This window comes from Athene cunicularia, assembly GCF_003259725.1.
Source record: "Athene cunicularia isolate RWA chromosome 1 unlocalized genomic scaffold, athCun1 chr1_part2, whole genome shotgun sequence".
Classification (NCBI taxonomy): Eukaryota; Metazoa; Chordata; class Aves; order Strigiformes; family Strigidae; genus Athene; species Athene cunicularia.
The window spans coordinates 15,803,075-15,829,828 of record NW_020799092.1 but is presented as its reverse complement, the minus strand read 5'-3'; the positions used below and the strand labels follow the sequence as shown (position 1 = coordinate 15,829,828).

The 26,754-nt window shown below is 41.4% G+C and overlaps 1 protein-coding gene across 4 annotated transcripts in view; it reads right to left on the bottom strand.

The window, feature by feature from the left end:
• CHRM2 (cholinergic receptor muscarinic 2) overlaps positions 1-26,748 on the bottom strand; it is a 103,146-nt gene extending 76,398 nt beyond the window's left edge. For all 4 annotated transcript variants that reach the window (XM_026868551.1, XM_026868550.1, XM_026868552.1 and 1 more), the window contains exon 1: positions 26,469-26,748. The gene's annotated coding sequence lies outside the window, so the exon portion shown is untranslated. The remainder of the gene's footprint in view (positions 1-26,468) is intronic.
• Positions 26,749-26,754: the final 6 nt, after the last annotated feature.

Sequence of the window (26,754 nt, the reverse complement as noted above, 5' to 3'; positions counted from 1 at the left end):
AACATTAACATTAACAAGGAAAATTCTCCTTCTGAAGAACACCACTAAGTGAACAGCAAGCAAAGCTTTAGGATTAATCTTTTTACTTCTCCTAAGCCTTCCAGGAGCTTCTTCAGTAAAACTTGAAGAAAATCCATCCACATACACAGAATAAAAATGAGAAGAGAAAAGGAGAAAGTAAGGAGACAGGGTTTCTTTGTGGATCTTTTTTTCTTTGTTTTGCTTTTAAATCTACTTATAAATACACAGAAAAAAAAAAATATCTTTTGCTGTAGACAACATGAAGATTACAAACATAAAGACTAGAACTGTGTTCTTTTTTTTTATTTCCAGAGCAGCCTGAGCTTTGAGAAGAATTTCTCTCCCATCTACATCTGAAGGACGCTTCTGTTGACCCCAGGGGAGTGTGGCTGAGGAGAACCTTCTGCCAGCTCTGCTGCAGCACATTCTGAACAGTCAGGGCATTGATCTAAGCAGGCTAACATAGAGACACTGGCAGAGGCAGCATAAGGTGGGTATAATACATCCGGGCAGCCCAGAGAGCTCAGAAATACCCTGGGCTCAAAAGCTCTGCTAAGGTAATATGGCATGAGTGGAGCTGACACATGTATGCTCCCACTTCTGTTCCAAGCACTGGCTGCTCTTTAGGGCTCATTATGAAGTGCTTAATGTAGGAGACCTTTGAAGTCCCTTTAGCCTGCAATTGCTATACTGTCTAATTTAGTGTTCATTATATTATTGCGATTGTGGCCACTGCTTGTAGGTGGTTCTCTGCATGTGTAAGGGTGGTGGGAGAAGGCAGGAAAAGGTTGTTCATTTGGCATCAGATGCCCCTGAAATTATTGCTGTTACTGGTAGCTGACAGTGTGACGGAGATAGATTGCTTTTACCCTCTTCTTGTATCCAGATATTTCTAAAAGAAATACAAATGCAAGTCCTCTGACAGAAACTGCCACAGCAGCATGACTTCCGCTGTACAAATGCTGGAGGGAGCCTGCTCCAAGCACCACAGAGATTAGTAATGTGAACAGATTTGAGGCTGGACTCTCTTTGCCAGCATCTGTCTGTGGGTATGATGGAAGGGCATGGTGTAACGCACATTGCTGGTGCAGCTTTGCTGGAAACCAAGGTATAATTTATCCTGTGATAGGTCTGCCTCAGTCACCCTGTGTGACAGGAGCTGGAACACTGAAACCCTCAATGCAGGTAGAAAAAAAGAGAGCCAACAAAAGAAAATTGAGTTTGTATTGTACTTTCAAGAGTGTACATTAAAAGTAAAATAAAAACCAAGTCCCAAATTTGTGAACCAAATCCTAGCCACTTCACTTGGTTTAGTATTCCCTCTGTGACACTGATTGCTTGCAAAGGATTGGAGGAAAGAATTGTGCCATCTCATTCACTATGTAAAATCACTACAGGTGAACGTACATCTATAGGGAATAAAATGTGAGGTAGGAAAGTGGAGAAGAGAAAGCAGAGGCAGGAAAAAGGTGGAAAAATCCCTGTGTGTGAGTGTAAAAAAAAACCTCCTGAGAAATGAAAAAGCAGAATGGAAAAGAAATGTAAAACAGAAATGTAAAAAAAAAATACAAAAGAGAAAAAAAAATACAAATTCTAATAAATTAGATAACTTATACAAGCTCCTTGTGAACCCAAAAATGTAGGCTAGTTTAAAGAAACATGGAATAGGGAGGAAGACAGCTGAAGAAGAAACGACTGACAGCTAAACAGTGTTTAAGAGGTAAACCAGAGTTTGGCCCCCAAGCACAGGGATGGTTCCATCCCTAATCTAGTTATCTAAAAAAAAATGATCATGTTTTGCGAACATCATTCATTTCCCGCTCATGTGGTTTGCCTGTGTTTTGTTGGAGTGATATAGTGGCTATCTCAAACTGTGTCTTCTTAACCCATTCCTTCACCTTTAAATTACCTTCTCTATGGACAGATATTGGGAAGCATTTTGATGTTTTTATTTCTTTTCACATATATTTTTTTTCATACAATAAAAATAAGAAAGGTGTTGGTTACTTATTTTAGCTCGGAATGAAGAGGCATAATTAACTAGTTTGGAATCATGTTTAAAACATAATATAAGTTAGATAACTTCTGCAGAGGTATAATTTTTTTATATATATGTATGGGTGACCTCCTCCAGATACTATAATGATTTTCTTTCAGTTCCAAACAGAAAATAGATTTTGAGACTGAGTTATTTCCTGAAGAAGCAGAGTTGATTGTTTCAGGTTCTCTCCCTTCCATCTTGCTCCAACCTGCTATTCCAGAGCCAGTGAGATAGTAGAAACTGTAAAGCAGCAATGTCATTAATAGGATTTTATCCTCCCCACTCCATGGGGATGCCTTTGGCTTTTGTCTAGGCAAAAAAGTGTTGTCTCAGTGTTATTCTCTCCAGCTTTATGGTCTGTCCTCTCTATCTTTTGAAATGTCACGTGCTCCTGCTCATATTGGTGTAAGCCTCAATTCCTTTTATTTAATCCCATTTCTCCTTTAACTTGGTTAAAATCCCACTTTCACTCTCAGATCCCTCCACACCTCCAGTGCTTCTTGTATGTTCATGCCTGCACCAAAATGGGCATGTCCTACAGTCTGCCAATTCCAATTGCCTGCCCACCCACATGCTCCTACCAGATTTAGTGCAAGTGATGGTTCGTCAGACTGCTGTTTTCTTCTGTATTCAGTGATATCTCTGTCCAAAATACATCACCCACAGGAACCCCACTGAAAAATGTTGCCTGCACATGTTTTTTAAATTTAGTAGCATGTAAGAAGGTGTCTATACATGCTAGTGCTCATGTGGAAACTTATTGGAAGAAAATAACAGCCCCCAAACACTTTCCCTCCTTCAAGTGTCCATCTGGTGAAAGAAACTGAAGCAGGTGACAATTTGAAGAAAATTAACCTGCAATGCAATTGTCTGGTAGTCAAAGCCCTGGTATAGTTAGGCAATCATAAACTGTGACAATACTTCATCCTACACAAGTACTTATGTTTTGTGGTGATATTGATAGAAAGGCACCAAGACTTTCAACAGTAAAAGTTGGAACGACCGTTACCTACAAACTTCTACGTACCCACTTTACCCAAGCACATGGACAGTCTTACAGAAGGCACAAAAACAGTATTTCTGCTCAAAGTTAGACATGCAAAAGTGTTTTCAGGTTCAGAAAGTGTATTTGTAGCAAATCGATACAGTCTGTTGCAAGAAATTATCGTAGTAGCCTATTGATAAAGAAAAATAGAAAAAAGACCTATTGTATAGGAAATTGCAAGGCATTTCAAATATAAATGGATTCAGTCAAATAAAATATGTACTTGTGCTGGTTTTGGCTGGGACAGAGTTAATTTTCTTTGTAGTAGCTAGCATGGGGCTATATTTTGGATTTATGCTGAATACAGTGTAGAAAATGCAGAGATGTTTTCATTACTGCTGAGCAGTGCTTACACAGAGTCAAGGGCTTTTCTGCTCCTCACACCACCCCACCAGTGAGAAGGCTGGGGGTGCACAAGGAGTTGGGAGGGAACACAGCTGGGACAGCTGACCCCAACTGACCCCAGGGATATTCCATACCATATGATGTCATGCTCAGCACATAAAGCTGGGGGAAGAAGAAGGAAGAGAGGAACATTCCGAATGACAGTGTTTGTCTTCCCAGGTAACCGTCTGAGTGATGGAGCCTTGCTTTCCTGGAGAACACCTGCCTACTGATGGGAAGTGATGAATGAATTCCTTGTTTCCCTTTGCTTGTGTGTGGAGCTTTTGCTTTACCTATTAAACTATCTTTATCTCAAACCATGAGTTTTCCCACTTTTTCTGATTCTCTCCCCTATCTTGCTGGGGGGAAGTGAGCGAGTGGCTGTGTGTCGCTTAATTTTCCCCTGTGGTTAAACCGTGACCCTATTTTACTCAAAAAAAACCCCAGAACAAACAACCAAGCTTTTGGGTCACAGACTTATAATTTCATGGGCTAAATCACAGTAACAACAAATATATTTTCATAAAATTACCATTATCTCATAAAGCACAGATGTTCTTATCCTTGTCTTCTTTGCCTCCACTAATTTGCTCTGGCACTGTACTGGGTTTCTCCACATATACCTTGCACACTCCTGAGTTGGCACTGTCATCTCTCAAAACAATATTAAGCAAAAAAATTCAGCAAGTTTTTAAAATTTTGTTTCAAAATGAAAGAAATTAAAAGAAAATAGTTCAATGAGCTCTCCAAAAACTGAAAAATGCACTGTTTTGAATTTCTAATGAAGAAATTGTTTTTTTTAAGAGGCAGATATTTTCTACTAAAATTTTTAGCTACTACAAATTAAAACATTTTACTGAGAAGTCTTTAAGAAGTATATTAGAATAATAACTTTCTGGAGTTTCTGTCTTTTTTTTTTTTTTTTTTGCATTCATTTTTAAAAATACAAATAAATGGCAGTGGTTGGTAGTTTGAGCTGTTTATTTTTCTATCTTCCTCTCTTATTATGTGTTTTCTAGTGCTTATACATGGGAAATTACTATATCTGAAAAAAAGATAAAGCTCCTCTAGAATATGTTCAGTAGAGACAGTAGTAATTCTATAATATGTATACTAATAAGGAACTTTAAAGCATAAAGAAACATCATAATGACTGAAAATGAAAGAGGTAGACTGTTAATAAAAGTGTCTGAAATGGGAAGCTCCTTGCAACTGTGGTGTTAGGTCAAAGTCTTAAAAATTAATTAGAGAGTATAAAGAGAAAGGGACAAAAAATTACCTAAAATGGTAACACTTAGTCCTAAATCTGGACATTCAGTAGAGGTAAGCATAGTTGAAATTATCCTCTTCAGTTCCATGTAGACAGTAAAAACACATCCCAGGTGAGGAATAGGTATATGAAGCAAACCTGACAAATTTTTTTGACTCCCGTTGCAGCCATAATCTTTCAGTTTAGACTGGTCGATTCAGGACAAGTACCAAGTTAATAACATGTTAACCTAAAGCCACACTGTGACACTCCATTAAAGTACCAAAATAAGATCATTTTGGTCACAAACTATCTATTGTAAACCATGGTGTGAACATTTTGTCTTCCAAGACTTATGTACTAAAAAACATGATTAATCAGATCAGGGGAGAAAACTTCATCAGCGAAGTGCAGTGACACCAATGCATAACTAACCTAAGCAGTTTGTTCATTACTAGCTTTTACAGTGAGCCAATACTGAATACTAGTAGATTTTCTCATGCTTTCTACAGGTACACTTACATTCTGCATTTTCTAAAAATATTAACTCCTGTGCCATGTCATTAGCAGCCTTCCTCTGCAGAGTTACAACTCATGGGCAGGAAATCTGAGCTGGATCACTCCCTCGCTGTTTGGAGACAGGCACTGATCATGCAAAGAGAGCTCCTCATTCCCAGTTAAGGAGTCCAGTTCTGCAGTCCTCACTTAAACAAACCACCGTTACTCACACAAATCTCCTACCTACAGCCAAGGGACTGCTTGTGAGACGGACAGTTTCAAAACTTTCTCAACAAGAGAAAAACACCCACTTTACCTCAGGCTAAGGACACTGAGGCTGCTTTAAAGACTACAACTACTCTAAAAAGTATAACCTGAAGCACTGTGCTATTTACATAGCATAAGGAGCATAAGCCTTCCCAGTAATTCCTGAGCTATATTATAAATGTTGCTACAGTTACCAGCAAATGCAACAACTTCTAAATAACATGCCCAGGTATACTGTGCTGGCTGTTTAATTAGCAGGTCTAAAAATTATAGCTGTTGCTAATATAAAGATCAGTTATTGGTTTACACATAGGTTTTAAAATTTAAAAAATCTTTATCGTAAAGATTTATTTTTTCCTTTTCTTTGACTAGAACAAAAGTCAATATGAAGATTTACTCTCAGTGAAGGTTCTTAGCAGAGAAAGAGACGGCATTCAGGCAGCAACCATCTTTACATCTTTCTGCTCGAGGTATTTTTTTACTGCTCTCTTGAAATCTGAAACTCCCAATGACATGCTGCTGAAACCCTTCTCTTATTAAAAACTTTATATTATGGAATTTCTGGGGAGAAATTAGTGGGATTTTTTAACTACGTAAATTCATGAAAGATATCTTTAAAAATTCATTACCAGAGTATTTTAGCCCCATATATGATTTGTTGTTAATGTCTGAACTTGACACAGGTTAAGGAAGCAGTTTACATTGAGAGTATACTGCATGAAGACTCACCACAGTTTATCCTGCCTTTTGATGTGGCTGAGTTCATTTCCTCTCAGTCCAACCTCAGCATGGACCATTAAGATCTCCTATGTAGCCCCCATCTCTCTCCTACTGCTTTACAATAAAGATACCACAAGAATAAAATTATATTTTGCTTGAAAAATATGAAGACCAATAAACATTAAATGTGAGTACAGTGAGGAGATTTATAAAGTGGATAGATGGCATTTATTTCAGATCAAGCTCGGCATCAGTCAGGAGCTGGAAAATAAAAACAGCTTGTGACAGGCAATAACCTGTTCCAACAATACAACGGACCTCGTAATCAAGCTGCAATCACTCTTCTGATCTCCCGCGGTCTTGTTTCTTTCTTTTCCTTCTTGAGGAACTGGCACTTCCAATCTATTCTAATTTTCCTGATTCTAGGCTTTGATTTATACTGTTCTGGCTATTGTACATCCTGTCAGAGGAAGGAGGAGTTAAGGATTCGAGGTGGAGGGAGAGGCAGCACTGACATGAGGGTGAGTAAGAACAGAGAATAATACCAGAGATTAAGTGATTCTGATGGGTGACGTTTTAGTCTGTCTTGCTCTGTAATTATACATAACATTTTTCCTTCAGTCCTGACTGATGTGAAAAAATACGAATAAAGCTCCATGTAAAATGATGGTCCAATAGTAAGAGCATGGTGCTGAATTCAGAGTTGGGACATCTGGGTTCTGGTCCCCTCGGCATCAACATGAGACTACACAGAAGCCATTTATTCTTCCTTCTGCCTTTGTTTACTCTGATGCAGAGAAATAGAATTTTTTAACTCTACTTTTCTAACAAAGTGTGCCAAATGAAGGACAGACTCTTTAGAAGTGACATCTCCAATAGAATTTCTTTAACCGTGCTAGCTGAGACACTTCTCTGTCTATTTAGTGGTCTCTCATGCCCTGTGTGTATCCCACACTCTTTTTGGTCATTCTTTTGAGTCTGAGACATTTTTGAAACATAAGAATCTCCATGTAAGCAGAGATCACTGAAGCCTGTACCCAAGAGTACAGAATTATACATAGTGACACATAGTATTTATACTTCATTCTTCAAGGGACAATCATGCACTTTGTTCAGCAATCACCACTCTTTTCTTAAGCAGAAGGGTACCTCTTTAAACTCTGGCTTGGTAATCAATGTAAAACCAAACACATATGAACTGATACCACTAGTAATTTTGATCATAAAAGGCATAACAGTTAGTATACCTGGAGGTGATGGTTATTTCCATGTGACTGACAAATGCTTCTTAAAAATGCATTAAATACCTTGGTTCAGTTTCTGCCCGTAGTCTGACAACTAACAGCATGAAAGTCACTGAGTAAAATATCCCTTGAAAACATTTTCAAATGTGCTGTCCTGTATTTTCAGCATGTGTGAACAGGTTGTATGTGTGGGAGAAGAGATGTTAAGAAATGTGGGTGAGAGAGATCATGAAAGATGTTGCAGTCTTTGCTCAGGCTGGACATCATTTCATTCCGTTATGACCTGACCACTGCTACTCACAGTATATAGCAGTTGATACAGCAAACATTTCTGGTGTATTTCTTCAAAGGTGATGTACTACACAAAGTGAATAGAAGAGTGGTAGCATCTGTCCTACACTGAGCAGAAGAGACAGCAGGTGATATAAAAAAGGCAGTGCTAAACCAGCAGAAATGTCCTGAGTGGCATCCCTTTGTCTGCTTTGCAGGTCCAACGCATTCAAGAAAGGGGATGATGGAGCAGCAAGATGTTGAAGTGAAGGAAACCACGAGACAGAAATTAACTTCCCAGGGAAGCCATACCTGTCTTGGGATCACACACTTTCCCTTGGGACATGCACAGGCAGCCAGGTTTGTCCTTTTGGAGTGGACTGAACCCTGTGCGGCTGCCAGGGTGGAGGAACACGGTTTCTATCCTGTATGGTGGCAATCGTGGTGTAATCAATGAAAACATCCCCAAAGGTAGTTTCTAGTGCTGTCCATCATTGTCCCAAAGATAGCCACAGCATGGACCTGCACTTGGCCTTCATGCCTCTCTAACGGCGCTTACCTTTCCCCTTAAAAAGACAAGTGGACAATGCAAACTAATGCCTCCTCTAGCCTTAAACTGTAACATATCACCATGATGTTCAGAGGCATTGAACCAAAAGATCCTTCTGCAAGATCTCATCAAGAACAAGCTGAAATATGGAGTCAGCCACCAGAGATTTACAATAATTGTCTGATGCAAGGAAAGGGACAATAAAAACAGCCCCTGCTGAATGGCCCACTCCTCTGGTTTTGTCTTTTCTTCAACATCTTTCTGGTTTGGTATATGTCCCCACAGCTATGCTGCCCCTGAGCACGTCTTAAAGCAAAAGGGAATAACTGTTGGCCAGCTTATCTGCCTGTCCCACTATCTAGACCACGTTCAGTTTCTTTTTATAAATATCAGGACATTAAAAAAGAAGGTAGCTATGTCATATGAGTTAAGTGAACAGTCACATGCAAAAAAACCCCAAATTCTCAATGCTGAACATGAAAATCTTAGAAGAATCTCGGCCTTGACACGATTGTTGAAACTATTAATCAGACTGCTAAGCTTAGCCAGCACACTTGCAGATGAACAATTCAAAATATAGGGGGAAAATATCCAGTGAACAAATTAATGACAATTAACAGATTGTTCAGCATAGGTCATTTTATCTTCAGTGATCTGAAAGCAAAAGAGAGCATCAGCTGTCTGATGAGACCAGCGTCCAGTCACTCAGGATGAGAGAATGTCTGTTTTCAGAAAAGCCCATCTTCACACAACTGTCTTTGAGGTTATTGGAAAGCCGAAAATTTTTCTCACATCTTTCAGGTTAATGGCAATCGATCATTCACAGCCATTTTCCTGCATAGAAGCCTACTAATTATGTCCCCATAATAACCGTTTGTGTTGGCATTATGCTCCAGCATACCAGCCTGATCAGATTACTTGCTTGCAAACAAATTTCTTCACCATTACCCTGGAGAATGTCACAAGCTTATAACAAGTACACAAGCAAGGCTGAGTGAGCAGGGCAGTTGGCTGGAATATAAGAGAACTGTGAGGTTTTGTCCCACATATATCCTTTATAAATTCTTTACCTATAGCTTGATAACTTTTTGTGCCCTGTCCTCTCTTCCTTAGACTGAGGGGTCAGAGATAATACCCAGACAACTCTCACAAAAGAGACAGATTGCAAACTACAATATACTTCTACAATGGATGTGTGATACCAAGCAAAACAAGTACTTCTACATGTGACTGAGGCTTTTTAGATGGTCACATAACTCAAAGACTCAAACAACAGATTATGTCATTTGATGACTGTCTGGGCTGTCTGTTTTTGAAGAATGATGAGAATTGCATGGTGGAAGGGAGAGGCATATGGAAAGGAGAATAATAAGAAAGAAAGGAAGTGAATGGAAGAGTACTCTGTTTTCAGTCTACTGGATGTGGACAGAAGAGAGAAAATTTCCTCTCTCCTCTCCCCATCCTTTTCTCACTGCATCCTATCAGCTCTGTTTACCAGAGTGCTGCTTTCCATAAAATAATAAATATTTGATTTGTTTTCAGGAAAATATTGCTCCCTTCACTTAGATGTTTAATTACAGGATTGATTATTAAAAAAAAAAAAAAAAAGTAAATGTATAGCACCATTGGCAAAATCTATTCTTTGAAGAAACACCAAGAAAATAATTATTTTGATTTTCAAATTATTTGTCCAGTTAAGCTCTTCATTCCTCACTGTGTGGCAGATAACATAATAATCTGTGTATAAATAACAATAAGAACAACTGCATGACATGATCTGCTCTGTGGAGAACATGAAGTATCTTTGCAGATTTTTTTTTTTCTTTTCCCCTTGAGGGGCTGTAAGTACTAATTGCAGCAAGCAGCAAAATAAAAAAAAAATGTATTAAATATAGGTATTGTATCAAATCCCAGCTATTCATGAGCTAAGCTAGCTAAGAAGGGTCTGGTCCTGCACCCTTCAGTATGCAGGACTGAACCTAAAGCTGGGATGACATGTACATTATTTCCTATAGGAATGCAAACAGCTATGTCATTATTTTGTAAATTTGCTTGGAGAGAGAATGCTTATCTAATCGAAGACCAGCTCTCATTTTCCTTGCTGTGCAATTCACATCGGAGTTCAAAGAACAGTGGGAGAGCAGACAACATGCAGCCCTTCTCCCCACTGGGACGTACCCAGCATTTTAAAGCAAAGGCACTGATGTTTCTACTTTCCAGCTATGCAATTCTCCCCCAAAAAGGATCAACAGCCAGGTTAAGCATCAACAGCAGCACTGAAAGGTAGCTGGAAAGACACCTTGATTACTACTGGAGAAAATAAGTGCATCTGGTTTCTTTGTGAGATGCTGCCTCATTTTAGCACCTCTCCCCCTGCTTACATGCATCTCTTCTAAACACCCATCAAGCCCCAGCTTGCCAAGCCCTGGTATCAGAGGAAACGTGCTGCCAGCTGTCAAGGACCGGATTAGGCTCCTTCTGAGGCTGCACTTTAAGCACCCATAGGGGTTCACTGTAGAGCAGCAAGAGGTCTGGCACTCAGGATACGTATTAATCCTTTCAGATCATGGCAGGGAAGCTCAGGCTGACCAAGAGATAACAGTCTTTAAAATCCCTGGGCCTGTACACACTAGCTGAGACCATGTGCTCTTTTAGTGTCCAGGATGCAGTGAAATCAGAAAGGGATGTTCACAGCCTGAGTGTCCCTACACACACACCCCCGTGGCTGATTGTTGTAGCAGAGTAGAGTGGGTTAAATGAGGATAGAGGAGAGAGTTGGCATGACGACTGCAGAAGTCTTCTATGTGGCCTGTGCAATAACTAATCATTACACAGTAAAGGGTAATAATTACTTCTTAATGCTGCAGTGCAGGAACTGGCTTCATGGCAGAGCACAGTAGGCTGAAGAGATGGGGTGCTTGCCAGTGCAAGAAAAAGAAATAAATTGGTGTGAACCCCATCAAAGAGGTCTTAACAGACCTTCAAAATAAGTAAATGAATCTTCTTTATTTAGTTATTATCTCTTCTTTATGTGCTTAACTGCAAAAAATTTCTTCTTTCCTGGCTGTTGTGTTTTCAGTTTTCTTCCTTCATTTATGAAGCAGTAATGTGCAACAAATGAAATCTTGGTATGGAGTTCTTCTTGTGAAATAAATCAATAACAAAAAACCCCACACACCCAGAAAACCCCAAACAAAAATGAGTAAGAGAACACTCTGGGTTTTAATCCTTGTTCTTATTGCTGTGTTGCATTAACAACACTGGCAGAGGGTTGGGAAACAAGCTCAATCACAGCCTCCTCATGCCTTGAAGTAAAGAGCTGAAGACCTCCTTCTTTGCTCCATCCACCCTACCTGGAATACAAGTTAAATTGAGAGTTTTTCACTGCTAAGACTTTCAGTCAGGAGTCTCTGCTCCTTCCAGTTGTGTTCAACTCAACATAGCACCTAAAGTGTTCCAAAAAATGAAATGCAGAGGATGCATTTCTCCTTTGCCGTTGTGCTGTAGGTATTTGTTGTGCTGTAGGTATTTCTTGTGCTACCATCCTCAGCACATAATCAGCTGTCATCCTCAACACATCCTCAGCTAGTCTTGTCTGCTGACCTGCAGTGGGGAAACTTGATGGTTCAACTCTTACTTAAACAGTCAGAGAGGGGGAAAGGGAGTGAGGTGAAGGGATTTGTTCTTATTCAAGTCACCAGCAGGAAGATTCCCTCTGAGAGAAGAAGTGGCCATCCAGCCTGTGCCCCAGATCACACAAGAAAAGGCAATTCAGACAGCCTCCAGTGGGACTGAGTCTTCAGGAACTGCACCTTTTGTCCAAAGCAGCCAGAGCCAATACCTCTCCCTGAACAGAGTCACATTTGACTTCTAGGGTGCCACTATGTCACCTTGTCACAGCTTCCCATACTAGGAAAATACTGCTGTTGTTGGTTTGTTTGGCTAAGGACTTTCTGCAACCTTGCATCCTGCCTTTCCCTCACGGCTCTGTATCCTCCCATCCAGGCTGCTGGGACAATGTTTTCTGAACCCTGGGGCAGTGTTTTCCCCTCACTGTTCCCACACTGTTATTCTCATGCTGCTAGCCTTATAGCCTTGCACACACCCCCCCCCCCCCCCCGTTCTCATGGACAGTGATTTCCACTAGTACAAGAATCAGCCTTTTTCCTCCACTTTTGCTAAATTCTGATTATAGCTATAAAAAAAGTTTATGCAAGGTACGTAATAAAGTTCATGTGCACACGAGCAACTGGCCATGCAGCCCCCTGCCCCGATCAATGTGTGCTCCAATCAACACTAACAGTAAGCAGTGACAGCCAGGTGAAGGTTTGAGCATGTCCTGGTGGAAACTACAGTTACTGTGGAAAGAGTATTAGTGGGGGAACCAGCTGCTGCACAGCACAGGATGACCAGGAGACATCTGGAAACCATACTTGCTTCTCTACCCAGCTGAGTGTCATGAGCAGACTTTCCTTTTCCCTTCTGTCTCTTGTCTTTGTTTTATTTTCCATGGCTTATTTTTTCCCCAGCTTATTTTTTCCCCATTTTTTCACAGGTAGAGTCAATGTAGGCCATCAGCTATGGACTTCACTAATAAATCTTCATGCATGTGAACCTGCCTCAACATTGCTGGTACAAACCAGCCATAGTGAGAGAGAATTTCTATTACAACAACATACATAACATATGATGTACTGGTTTGCATTGTTTATTTGGTTTACATATGTATCACCAAATATATTGAGGCAATAGCCAAAAGACCGAAATGGGTTGGGAAAAGTAAAAAAAAAATAAATATCTGGAGGTAGATCATGGGAACTGGTAACTTACAGGTGAAAGGCAGTGCTAAACAGCTGGGAACAGTGTCTTCCCTTTTGGCTGACAAAGTAAGGATATATGTTTCCAAACGTAGCTTCTTTTCCTTATCTTTTCAGAATAACTTGGAGAATGCCATTGAAATATTTGTCAAGAGAAAAACTCCAACTCACTGGGTTCTGCCATAATGTTATAGGATCTACTTGCAAAGTTGCCCACTGCTTTCTAAAGCCCACAAACCAGAAAAAAATGCACTGCTAATTTGTATGGTATGGGCTTGGCTCTACTTAGTCTTCAGTATTTTTCAATCACCTGTATATGTATAAAATAGCTTCGAAGGGTAGCCCAAGCAGAGCTGCAGCTTTTCACAGCCTTGTGGGTAGCAAAGAAATAAATTAGGTTCCAGCTAGAACGAAGCCCACATTTTCCTTGAGATTTATTTTGCTTTGCTTTTAAAGATTTTGGCTTAGAGTTAAAAATATTGTACCTAAACTTGAATTTCTAAAGCCATAGTCAAGAACACACACTAACAGCTTGATTTTTAAGCAAGCAAAGCATCCAGAAATAATTTTTACAGTTATTCAGCAGAAAATGTGGGGGCTTCAGCTATCATGAGCTTGAAAATGTAATTTTAACACTAGTGTTGTGTGGGTTTCTTAATAAACAGAAAGCTTGTCTTCTGCTCATTTCAAAGCTTTTCAATTCAGCTTTAAGTTCATGCCTTTAAATTTGTATGTTGTTGCAGTACAGAGCAATCCTGCATAGGTGAAAGAACTATGTTGTGATTCCCACGGGACCATGGTCATAACAGGAAAACTGACCTAGAAAGCTTTCCAATGAACACATGTCCCACCACTTACAGACATAAAAGACATCAACAGAACAGACATCATCTTCAGGGAGTCTCTCTTTCATCATAAGTTCAGCTTTAGCTTTCTATTCTGTAGAGTTCTTTTTTTTTTTTTTTTTTTTTTTTTTTCTTTCCTAGGACTCACTACTTATAAAGCTATTGTCTAAATCCTGATACAGCACATGAAATGATCCAGAGCTTTGAGAAGGCTGTGATTTTGGAGCTTTCAAGTGAAAAGCAATAAAAAGGAATTATCTCTCTTTTGGCATTTGGGAGGGGCAGGTCTGCTCTAATGAGGTAAGAAATTGTATATATGCAACTCCTGAGGGAGGCTTTCTGCTGTTAGATTTACAGGGAGACAAAGGTCTCTTAATGCCTGTCACAACCTTCCTCACTTTTGGTGTGTATAGGCTGTTTGTTCCAGTTTACTTATTGGAAGTAGAAGACTGAATGAGAAGAGAGACTAAAGGCAGAGCTGTGACCACATTTTCCCTTTCTCAACTCACTGTTCCCCTGTAAAGGGAACACCTATAAAGGGAACACAAAAGCATTAAGCTGAAAGAGAAGTGTGTCTGCAAGGAGGTTATCGCAGGCTGTTATACTGGAGTTACAATGGGGTAGGAAAGCACACTCTGTGTCTGGCATTGAGATCTGACTGGGAACCATGAGTATATTAAAATTCTCCAACTGTTACAATGAACAAATAAAACAAAGAATCTTTAAATTTATTTGTAGGAGGTCTTTCTGCGAAGTCGGGGGTTAATTAACAGCTTTCCAGAGTGTCTTGTGGTAGTTTTGATAAGCACCTAGCCAAGAAGGACAACAAATTTCTGGTGAGTAGCAAAAGTAAAACAGGTTGAGCATTGTCCAAAGAAGACAGCTATGCTGATGACTCCAAGTAAGGCTCTGAATACAAGGGCAACTCTCCCTAAACCAGCTCACCCACTGTCCTCTCTCAAAAGCAGCTGGTAGCAATGAACAAGCAAAGGGGATGGGCATACAGCAATACCACCCCAGCATACTCATGTTGAAACAGTGGTGTGGGGAGCTCCCTGTGACTTTATTTGCATCACAAAGATTTTGGTAGTGTTTTTCTTGCAGTATTCTGTCTAGTTTTATCATTTTTTTACTCATTTATACCTTTGGAATCAGCAAAACATCATAGGCCACTAGGTGCCATAGCTCAACCATGCAGTGATTCTTTTTAAATTTGTGACTGTTAATACCCACCTGAGAGCTCTGGGTCTGATGTTGTGGGAAAAAAATGAAATAGTCCCTGTCTACCTTCTCCGTCTCTTCAAGGCTGCTTAGACCTATGTTCCTCATAAGTCATATAATTTCTGGGATAAGGTGTCCTAGTCTATTGAACTGTCTCTGAAAGGCAGGTAATTCTCACCATCTTTGTCACCTTCCTGTGTACCTTTCCCAGTTCCTCTGTATCCTTGCAGCACTAGCATGGGCAGAACTGTTCTCAGGGTTTAAGGAGTTCTATCATGGACTGCTCCAGATGCTGCTGAGGTATCCCATGTATAGCTGCCTGTACGAGCAACACTGAGGGGTGAATGGAAAGGCTCTTACTCTCTAAAGAAAAGAAAGATGAGGTCAATGTCATAAACTAATTTTCACATGGAGTAAAAAGCAACTGCATATTTGAAAGATAACTCCATCGTTCATTTCTTTCTATGGATGCCCAAATTTAGGAAAGGTTCCTCTGTGCAGGCAGTTACAGAAGTGCTGCCAAACACTTTAAAATCTAAAGAGGAAGGGCAGACAAAGCATGTGAGAATGCAAATGCTATTTTATACAATTTCCATGTTAGAAGCTGAGGTACAGCTTTTAACTGCTGAGCTTGTCTGAGGCCATATCTGTATTCTGTGATGAAACTAGGAATTCAGCCCTTGTCACTATTTTCTGAAAGAAGTAACAAGAAAATTGCTCCTCATCTTTTTAGTTATGTGTCATTTCCACACCCTTCTTTGATTTTTAAGAGGCATTAAAAATAATAATGTGGAATATTAATTGTCAGATTTGTCATTTGAAAGAATGGCAATACTTGAGTTATCTGGGTTTTTATTAAATGAGATATTTTGCATTCCCCTGTGCTTCAAAGCAGGAGATATACCATCTCACTCTTCTCAAAAAAAAAAAAAAAAAAAAAAAAAAAAAAAAAAAAAACAGACTAAATGGTTTTCTTCATCTTCTTCCTTTTACCTTCCTTGTTTCTTTCCAATTGTATACTTCTGGGGTTTTTTTCCCTTTACTGAATCATATTGCAAAATGATTAATAACAGTGGGATATTCCTCACAGGGAACTGCTCTGATGTCAAAACCTTTCAGTAAAGATCCCTACATTTACTCCCAGTGGATAAGATTGTGAAAATGACTTGCAGACATCAAACAGACATTTTTAATGAGAATTTAACAGTGAGCTCTTAATGTATTTTTTCCTTCTAGTGTCAGTGAAGTGTTCTGGCTATCACACATGTCAAAAGCAGAAGGGTAACTTGTATTGTATTACCTTTCTTCTTGTCTGCTTTTCTTTTTCAAGTCTTCTATGTTCAGTTAAAGTAAGAAACTTTACAACCAAGATGCCCTGTTTATATCCTCTCTGATAGGGCTCAAGGTTAAACTTGAGAAGGCATGACATTGCCAGGTTAAATATAGCACCTTGTTTGGTGATAGCCTCTCTTTTCATGTCACTCATGTTCTGATAGCTTTCATCAGCTGAGAATACACCGCTAGAAAAGTGAAATTAGTGTGGGTGAAAGATGCCAGTAATGGATCAGGATATCATTTTGCAGCTCAGCCTAAGCATGGAAAAGCAACAGCAGAGAAGACATCTCCCTTGCCAGTCCCCTTCCTCTAAAAAACAGTCTTCCCCCAACATCCATGTTGAGCAACAGTTCTAAAGTTCAGTGAGGAGCAAATTGTCCATATGTTTGTTCCCTACCAAGCCTCTCCCTACAGTTTCCACCACTAGCCCTCATCTGCCTTCATTCTCCACACACACACACACACACACACACACACATATATATATATATATTCATTCATTTACTGGCATGCAGTGTGACGCATAAAAAGGAGTAAACTGAATTTCCCACCATGGCAAAATGCTGCTGGACACATGGGAAAGTGAGTCTCAGAGACAACCTTTTTTAATACATCATCTGGCCTTAGTATCAATTGAAGTGCAAAGCACTACTCTTAATCTACCACAGTAATGGTAATGCAAGTCCTCAAAGACCCTAGGTAATGGAGGAGAAAAGTGTACCCTCTGTGTCCACACACGGACATTGCTTCACCTGTGTACCCTGCTCTCAGAGTTCACTAACTCTGTTTTACATGAGAAAATAGTGTTGGGACAGAGGGGAGCAAGAGGACCAGCAAGTCCTTATAATTTTTGTGAACAACTCTGATGCAGTATATGATCAGAGCAAGGTCATGGCATAATAAACCCTACTTTGGCAATTTTACCCTACTTAACTAAGATGAAAACACACAGAACTGAGTAAAGCCTCAGACCTAGATCCAGTTGTTAAACATTGCCTTCCATTTATTTTTCTCTTCTTTCATTTTTTCAAGTAAGACCAGATTATGAGAACTACTTTCTTCCATGTAAAACTGACCTTGTTAGCTCTTTTTTTTTTTTTTTCTTTTTTTTTTTTCTTTTTCTCCTCACCAAGATCTGGAGCAGTTAGGAGCTTCAGTACTTTTATGTTTGAGGGATGCTGAACATTTTAGCTTCTCCTCTGTTCTGAACAGAAACTTTCCTGATTATCAGCTCCTAAAGGCTCAATTTTGCAACACCCCAGTACAAAGAAAGCCCCTGTGGATGGAGTCAGTCTGCTCCTGTTTTCAGGTGGCAGCACCACAGCTGAACCTCAATACCTGACAAACTGTGGTGAGTGAATCCTCACAACATTGTCATTAGACCAGGAAGAGTTACTCTCCCTACCTCAGGATACTGAGCCAAAGCCTACCCAAAGGTAACAGTATGTCTCTGACCACAGCAGGCTTTGTGTCAGGCCATAGAAATATGTCAAAGGTCAGGCAAAAGGTTGGTGGCATGGTCAGGATTTGTGTTCTTCTTAGTCTCTGTTCAGTGTGCAAAGCACAAAAATATCCTTCTTTAATTAAATCCTGAGGCTTGCACAAAGCATTAGCACACTTAGTTCAGGAAATGTCTGGGATATTCAATGGATTATATGAAGAGAGATCAAAGAGGGATCTAAGTCTAATAAAATGGTAATCATTGTTGACTTCACAAAACTATACCTTGGTAAGTCAACTGGTACAAACAGTTTAAAAAAACCCAATTTCTAGGTAATTTCTAGAATAAATAGAGAACAGTAAGTATCCTTAACTTAAACTAAGTAGCTAACAAATGATACAGTCAAGCCACTTTATAGTAATGATCTTATTACTACATTAAGAGTGGGAGATTAAAGCTCACAATAATTAGTGGAGTGCTTAAAAAGTACTGGAGGTAGAAAGAAAATAGGGGGAAAAAGGAAAAGGAAAGAATGAAGAAAATAAAAGTAAAATCCATAGATTCAAAACAACAGGTGTATTAACAGACAGTTTCTGATTCAGTGAAGTCAAGCAGAAAGCAAACTGAAAAGCAAGATAGGAAAAAAAAAGGTATTGTGAAATGTTAAGGTCCAAGAGGTTGTTTGAGCCAAGCAACCAGCTTTCAGGCAATGACACTTCAGCTCTGGTGAAGCCCCTGGCTAAGAGATTGATATTATAATAAAACACAAACAAAATGTCAGCCGTAAATGAAGAGGGCCAGGGATGCGTTAACTGACAAGAACTTGGCAGGGGGAGGCAGAGGGGGGAATGTCAGGACATTTCTCAAAGGTCTTAAATTCACCCAGTTTAGGAGGGAACCAATGGGATCTGCTACACATCCAGGGGATAATAGGAATATTTAATGAGCAAAGGGACTTTGCAGATGTTCTGAATGATTCATTTGGGGAAATCTGCCCCACAATTGATTCTGTACCAATGTCCATGCTAGACCTACTTTTTTTTTTCAAGACAAGAAAAGACATGAGCTGTCAGAATGTGAAATGCTGAAAGGGGAAACACTGGAACAAACTGATAAACCAAATAGCAACATGTCACAAGGACCTCATAGTTATATATGCAAGGGTTTGGAAAGCATTTGAAAATGAAGTGGTTGTGCTGATAACAACATACGCAAGCTGTCGCTGAAGTCAGATATGCTACAGAAGGACTGGAGGAGAGCAGCTAGCATACCTATCTTTAGGACATACACTGGATTGATCTTAGGTATTATATACTGTAAAGTCTTGTTTCACTTACAGCTAAATTGATTGAAAATAACAAAAGTTAGAATTACATACAGGAGAGAGAGAAAAAAAAGGTTATTTCAAAGAAATGTTGTGTCTTCTACATATTCTTTGAAGCATCAAGCTAATAGACCAAGAAAAACAACGTGATAAGTATACATATATAGGTATTTATTTATCTTCTTAAATTCTTTGATGAATTTCCTTTTAAGAATTTAAGTCATTGTAGAATAAGTAGCTTATTGTTACAAGTTGGAAGATGTTTGAGAAAAAGCAGGAACTACACATGAATGATCACTTTCCACTGTAAAAGAGTAACAGTTGTATTGTCCAAGATTCTATACTACATATAACTTCTCTACTGAAATTATTTCTGTTAGAAAAAGGGAATAAGGATCAAAGTATTTCAGAGAATGCTAATAAAGTTGGGTGAACCTAGTATTTGGATCACAAATGAAAATAAGTGTCAGCCGATGAAGGACAATCACAGATGGAGTGAAATACTTAGAAATCTTCCTGGATTGTAAACCAGCTGTGACCACTCAAGGAAGGATATTTGGCATCACTGTGGACAACCCAGTTGTAAGTTCTGCTCAGTTACAGCAGCAGTCCAAAAACCCCACCCCCCCCCAAAAAAAAAAAAAAAAAAAAAAACAAAAAAAAAAAAAAAACCAAAAACCCCAAAAACCAAACCAAAACAACAAACAAAATTTTCATTAGCGCATAGGAGTAAAATGTGTTAAAACATAAGCAGTTTTATTTTATAAGCCAATAGTTCTCATCTGGACAACGCTGTCCACACTGGTCAATCCATCACCAAAAAAAGGAGGTAGAAGAAATTTTTAAGTTTTTAAGAGATGCAAAGTGACTGGGAACCCTGGGGATTGTCTAACTGAGAGAAAAAAAAAGAGCAAGAGGATTCATGGTTGAATAAATGAATGTCACCTATACAATGAACTGGGTGCTCCCATTGGCCTTTTCATGTCATATAACAGAGACGTAGCAATAACATAGAGAGACAACCAATTTAAATAGATCAAAGGTTGCTTGGAGTGTGGTTTTCCCAAGAAAATCTGTAATTAACCTGCTGAACTCACTGCTACATGCTATCACTAAGGTAGTGAATTTATTGAGAGGCAAAACCAGATTAACTGTTTATCTGGCCAGCAAGTATATCTGAAGTTTGTCTAGAAATGCAAGAAGTTTCCATTTGGTGAGGAAGGCAGGTATCTATTTTCATTTGGAAATGGTCTCTGGGCAGCAAGCAAACACAAGCTGGTGCGTATTAAAACATTTTACTTGAGGGCAGTGCATGTATCTAGGGCAGCATTCCCTCCACCTGCCTGATCCAACGCATGTGGTAAGTGGACAAGACAAAACACCTGCCTGATCCAATGTTGCAATTATTATGTTCTAATGCTCTTTATCTAGATGACTGATGCCTTTTTGAATAGGAAAATAATGAGTAATGATAACAAATAACACAATTTCCGTTAATTATTCACGCTAAATTCATGAAACTTTTCAGATGTATGAATGTTTTAATGAATAAATCGCTGGTCACAAGCTTGCACTAAAGGAACTCAGAAATCATAGAGGAAAGAGCTTGTTGCCATTATTCATGAACAAATCTGTGAATCATTTTCAATATATGATCACTCTGCCTTCTAATTGACTAAATGTGAGATAGATGAGTTTAAAATAGATATCAGTAATTCATTGCAAAGCTGAGAGACAATTTCTCAGGAATCTATGAAAATGCTATGGGCTGTACCAGAAACATATTGTTTCCCATGGACAGATTTTGCTAATTTTTATTTCTCACATGCCGGAATAGATTATAAAAATGAAGGGTCTGATCCTCAGAGTTTGCAGATCATCCTGTCTCCACCAAAATCAGAAGAGCTTTACATACTTGGACTATCTGAAAATCCTGTCCAGAGAAATTACTAAGCCAGAGAATTCTTTTGAATAACTAGGTTTTTTTCATCTCCTTGGTTTCCAACACTAATTTTCACAATGATTCAGAAGAAAGTTCTATGAAGATATTTTTTGCCTTTCTCAAAAAAAAAAAAAAAAAAAAAGAGAAAAAAAAAAAAAGAGAAAAAAAAAAAGAGTACAAAACTCTAAAAAACCCACACCTGCTCACAAAGCTTTTCTAAAAGCTTGAGGAAAACCCTGGGAGATGTTGGTTTACAGAATTTCTCACCTATTTGTGTTGCAGCCTCTCATAGAGATCTTTATTGTCATCACTGTCAGAGGTGCCCCATACTATTCCCAATGCCCATTATCACATTGCATTTCCCTTTTGGCAGAGGCTGACAAAACAGAGATGTTCCATGAACAGTTGTCAAAACACTGGCATATTCTAATTACAACAGTTACTATGTTTCTGTAAAAGTCAAATTCTGAGCTCAATTGCACCAGCATAAACCAGAAGTAATTAAAGTCAGTGGAATCACCCCTGATTTGAAAGAATGTAATTAAGATCAGAATCTAGCCTATGAAGTCAAAAGAGATACTGGAAAAACAAGAATCAGAGGATCATCTCGTCTAAAGGAAAACATGCAGAAGGGTCTCAGCAAAGCAGCTGGCCCTAAATGGTAGTCTGTTTCATTTTATCCTTACCATATTCTTAAAAACAAATACATGACACATATGGACTACTGAAATCCCATTGCATGTCTTAGTCTCATTGGCAAGCATTCTTTAGGAAGCGCTTGATGGAAATAACGCTCACTTTTCCCCTGTTCTATCCTCTTGGGACTTAAAATCATGTTATAATGAGAGATGTCTCTCTGGAACACCTGCTGACATGTATCTCTCCCTGCAGGGAATAGGCAGTGTCAGATATAGGTAAGGATACAGCTTTAAAGGTAGGAGAGATGGTCCAAAATGACAGGCAGCTCCACAGCCTAAAGCATTTTTACATAGAAACAAGCTCAGGGCCCGTGGGAAAGGAATGCATCCAGTTAAAAAAACTCTAGGTGTGGCCTCATCTTTTAATTCTGCCCACTTGTATCAGGGAGATGTAGGAGGGCAGTGGGATAAGTCAGCAAGAAATCCCTACTCAGCTTGGTATGGAGGGCTAGGGAATGCAATCTGCTAGGTACAGGCAGTTGGTGCTCAGCTGGTGGGATGAGAACAAGCAAGTGGGTAACTGTGTCTTTTGGGCAGCACTGACCCAGGAAAAGCTGTGGAGACCCTGGCAAAATTGAAAGTTGTCTTTGCCAAAATATAAGAACTGAAAAAGATGGGTAGGGTGGTGTGTGGGGAGTGTGATAATTGTCTCATCTAGTTACATCAGTTCTCATTGCTTGGCCCTTTGTGGAGCCTGGTTCTTAGAGACAGGAATCCGGACTCAGATTTAACAGGACTTGAGATGCTACCATACAATTTAAGCTTTTTAAGATTTAAGGCTACAAGCATTTGTGAAAAAGTTATCCCTGTCATTCATACGAGATGGATTTAAGCCCCTTCAGCTTTCCTTAGCCTGATTACTGTTGTCCACACACCCAAAGCACCCATAGAAGGTCAGGGCAGCATTTTCACAAGTGAGTAATCCTCTTCTGTTCCTTCAAATCTCTGAGAATTAGCTGCAAGTTACTGCAAGCTGAGAAGCTCAAAGCCAGAGACATCCAAAATTTGTGAATAAATGGCAAGACACAGACTGGGCTTCCCAGCTCTAATTTCTTCCTACCTATTCTTCCATGGTTTAACCCACCCCACAGGACCTACAGTGTTAACCTCTGGGTGACCAAACCCCACCTGCTGAACCCCACCTGCCTTTTATTGCAAATTGGAATTTAGAAGAGAGAACAGCTGATTGGAAACAGACACTGGGAGGAATGCCCTTATCTCATACCACTTGTTTCTCTCCCTTGCCTGTAATTCCCTATCAAATCTCGCATCCTCTGTGTCCGGGAACACTCTCTCTCATCTGCCTCTGGCACTAGAGGGCGCGGGGATCTGGGCTTTGGACTGAAAATCCAACTCTCCGCAGATCCCTACTTTCCCTTAAATTGAACTCAACTTTCAAAGAGGTCTTGATTTCACAGAAAGGGAATCTGCTTCAGTATTACTGGTTTGTCTGTGCTCCCCATGCTGCATTGCTATGGAAACGGGACCAGAAAATAAGTCTTTTGCATGTAGGTCATGATATTAATGGAGAAGAGAAAGTCTGGATGAGCGGGTGAGTGGGTTACAAGGAGTGAAGTGAGGCAGAGTAACCGCCTGGGTCTGTAGCAACAACAGTGGGAAATTTCATAGTAGATGTCCTCAAAAGACTATTGAATCAGACACCCAATGGACTAAAATGTCCAAGAACTTAGTCTGAGAGTCATGAAATGCACACAGGGATTCAGTCCAGAGGTGTCAACCAAAAATGACAGTGGGGCTGGGCACCCAATACACAGGCAAAAAAAAAAAAAAATAAATCTTTTGTTCACAGACGGTGTTTTTCACTGATTACCTCTTTTTCCCCCTTTCTGTGTCTTGGTCTCCCTCCTGGGCGATGGCACAGCACTGCACGGCTGCTGCCCCTTCCACCTCCTCGGGACACTCCTGATCACCCATGGTCCAGATCTCCCCAAGCTCTGCCCAGATGCAGAATTAGAACCTTTTGGGTGGAGGATATTACTCAAAACCTTGGTTTTGGATAGGAAAAGAGCATGATCTCTCTTTTTTATTATTTTACCCTCCACCCAAAGCAATGCGAGGACATCCTGGACCCCCCTCCCCATGTACTGAACCCCTTTTCCAAGTGGACTGCAATGCAGAAATCATGGAGCGCTGCAGACAGGAGCAAAGAGGGCAGCTCAGTGGGGCACATGCTCACCAAGTCAGCAAGCCCACTGCACTTCTTGCTTTCCTGATGCAAAAGCAAACGGCTGCTTTTGCAGTCCAGGGGTGCTGCAGGGGGGAAGTTAGACCAAAGTTATAATCAAAAACAGCCTAAAGAAGAGAGGGAGTATACTAGTGTAGCTTAACACAGTTTATAGATGAGTCACCAAGAGCAGTTGGTGTCATAAACCATATGATCAAGGCTGGTGTGTATTTAGACAGGGGCCACGATTGCAGACGATGCAATACCATAAAAGCAGACAGCATGCATGCTTCTGATCTCCCATATTTACCTTCCTCATTGTCAGTCTTATTTTTGTTTGGATTTTTTTTCCCCCCTGAAAATGCAAGAGCAGACTGTCAAGCAGAGGTTGGCCTTTCTCCTTTTTTTTTTTTTTCCCCTTTCTGTTTTTGTTTCTGCAAAGGGGAGATCTTCCTTAAGGGATAGGGACACGGCAATGTGTGCAAACACACTGATTGACACATAGAAATGGGGAAATACATGTTCTGGCTAGATTTACAATAAGAATTACTCCTTCCCCAGTGTCCTTTTCCAGTAAAAAAAACCAAAACCAAACAAAAAACAAAACCACCACACCAAAAAAACAACCACCACCAAAAAAAACCCGCCTACCTTTCCTTGCCCTAAAGGGACTTTAGCATGTGAAAATATTAGAAAAAAAAGAGTCTTATGTGGGAGGGGTCCCTTGTCCTTTGCCCAGCGAAGGGGTAAAGGCTCACCCCTAGCCCGCGGGAGTGAGTTACAAGCCCTGGCAGCCTCCTCTCGGGGCTGGCGGCGGGCCGCGCTGTGGAGGCAAAGCCGCCCTCCGGGAGCCCCTCGCCGGCTGGGGCAGGGCCCTGCGGCCCGGCTGCCTTGCGGAGGAACGAGTGGAGGGGAGAGGCCGGCTTCGCCGCTTCCAGCCTGCCTGCTCCCCCGGCGGGCCATCACCCCGGCGCTTGGGCAGCCGCGGGATCGCCGGCGAGGACGTGGGGGGTGCAGACCGCGGGACGGCGCGACGCGAAGAGTGGCCCTAGCAGGAGGGGTGGCCGGGATCGACTTGCGCCCGAGAAGCCCCGTCCCGGAAAGCACTTTGTCCCTCCGGAGCCTCCGAAATGGCTGGACTCGGGGGAGGGGGGGGGCACCGGGACCTCGGTGCCCCAGAGCTGTTTCTGGGAGGCAGTTTTTCTCCCACAGCTTGATCTGAACTTCCCCTCCAGGCATCAGCTCGCTCCTTCTGGCCACAAGCACCCCGTGGCGGCGGCAGGAGCGGAAGGAGCAGGATCCTGGAGGCACGGCCGGGACCGGCTCAGCCCTGCCGGGGCTCAGTCGGGCCGGGACAGCGGGGCGAGCCGGACCCGGGCCTGGAGCATCGTCCCCCTCAGCACCCGGTCCCGTGGCCGCACCGGGGACAGGACCCCAGGGTCATGGAGCCGGGGAAACGGGGTCGGAAATGATCCGGGGAAGCCCCATCCCTTCCCCGCCTCCGGCGGCGCCCCGCGGCCGCGCTCCCCCTCCCCGAGACAGGACCTGAGATCTGAGGCAGCGGGGACGGGCACTGACCCCGGGCAGGGGCACGCTTCCCACAGGAGGGATGCTGAGGAGCAAGGGATCGCACTGACACAGCGGAAGCCTCCTCCCCTTACACCCCGCATCCCGGCATGGTCCCGGCAGGGCAGGGATACCCCCCGCCCCGTCTCTGCCCTCCCGCCCGGCAGCCCCGCGGGCAGGCTCCGCTCCCCGGGGACGGCACCGCTCCCGGCCCCCGGTGACATTTTGCAGGAGTCGTCAACATACATGTCACAGCGGGATTTGGGAAGGGTAGTCCTGGAGATGTCCCTGTGTTGGAATGAAGCATTTATATAAAGACCCGTGGACAGAGCTTGGAAAATGCGAGGATTTCTCTAAACCAGACTACTGCGTCTCTCCTTCCCTGCTATACCATGCAGACTCGATTCTGGAATTAATATCGCAACTGTAACTCAACAGGGGAAGGCTCTGTGCTGGAGGCAATCGCTTTGCTTTCTCTCCTCTAGCTGTCTTTCCCCCAGTGACCCGCACCGCTATGGACCCTTTCAGCAAAAGTTTCCCTATGTTTTGTTCTGCTCCTGCTACCAGGAAGCAAAACGTAAGCTCGTTTCTTGGACATTATTTTCTTGGCGGGAGCTTTCCTATGACAGCAGCGGATGAAATCCTAGGTGCGGCGAAGAAGGGGCGGAGGGTGGAGGACGAGAAAGAAAAGGGGAGGGAAGAAAAAAAAGATAAAAAAAATAGAAGAGAGGAAAAAATAAATTTAGAAAAAAAATAAAACACACAAAAACCAGAGAGAGTAAACGTCAGTAAAAAGCTTTCCTACCTGTGATCCAGTTACCAGAAGTTGCATCCCATCCCGTTGCGAGCGGCAGCTGCGGAGTGGCCCCTGCGCTGGCGGCAGCGGCATGCGGGCGGCGCGCAGTCAGAGCCCAGCGGCAGCCGCTTTATCTTTCTCTTCCATATCTTCCAAGAGGAGGGAGGGGGGTTGGGGTGGGGGAAAGACAGATTACTTGGTACCGTGGTAATGGGGGGAAAGAATTACAGTTTGGAAGCTTTAAACGAGAGGTGGCATTGTCCGGGCTGATGGAGTTTTTGTCTCTCCCCCGCTC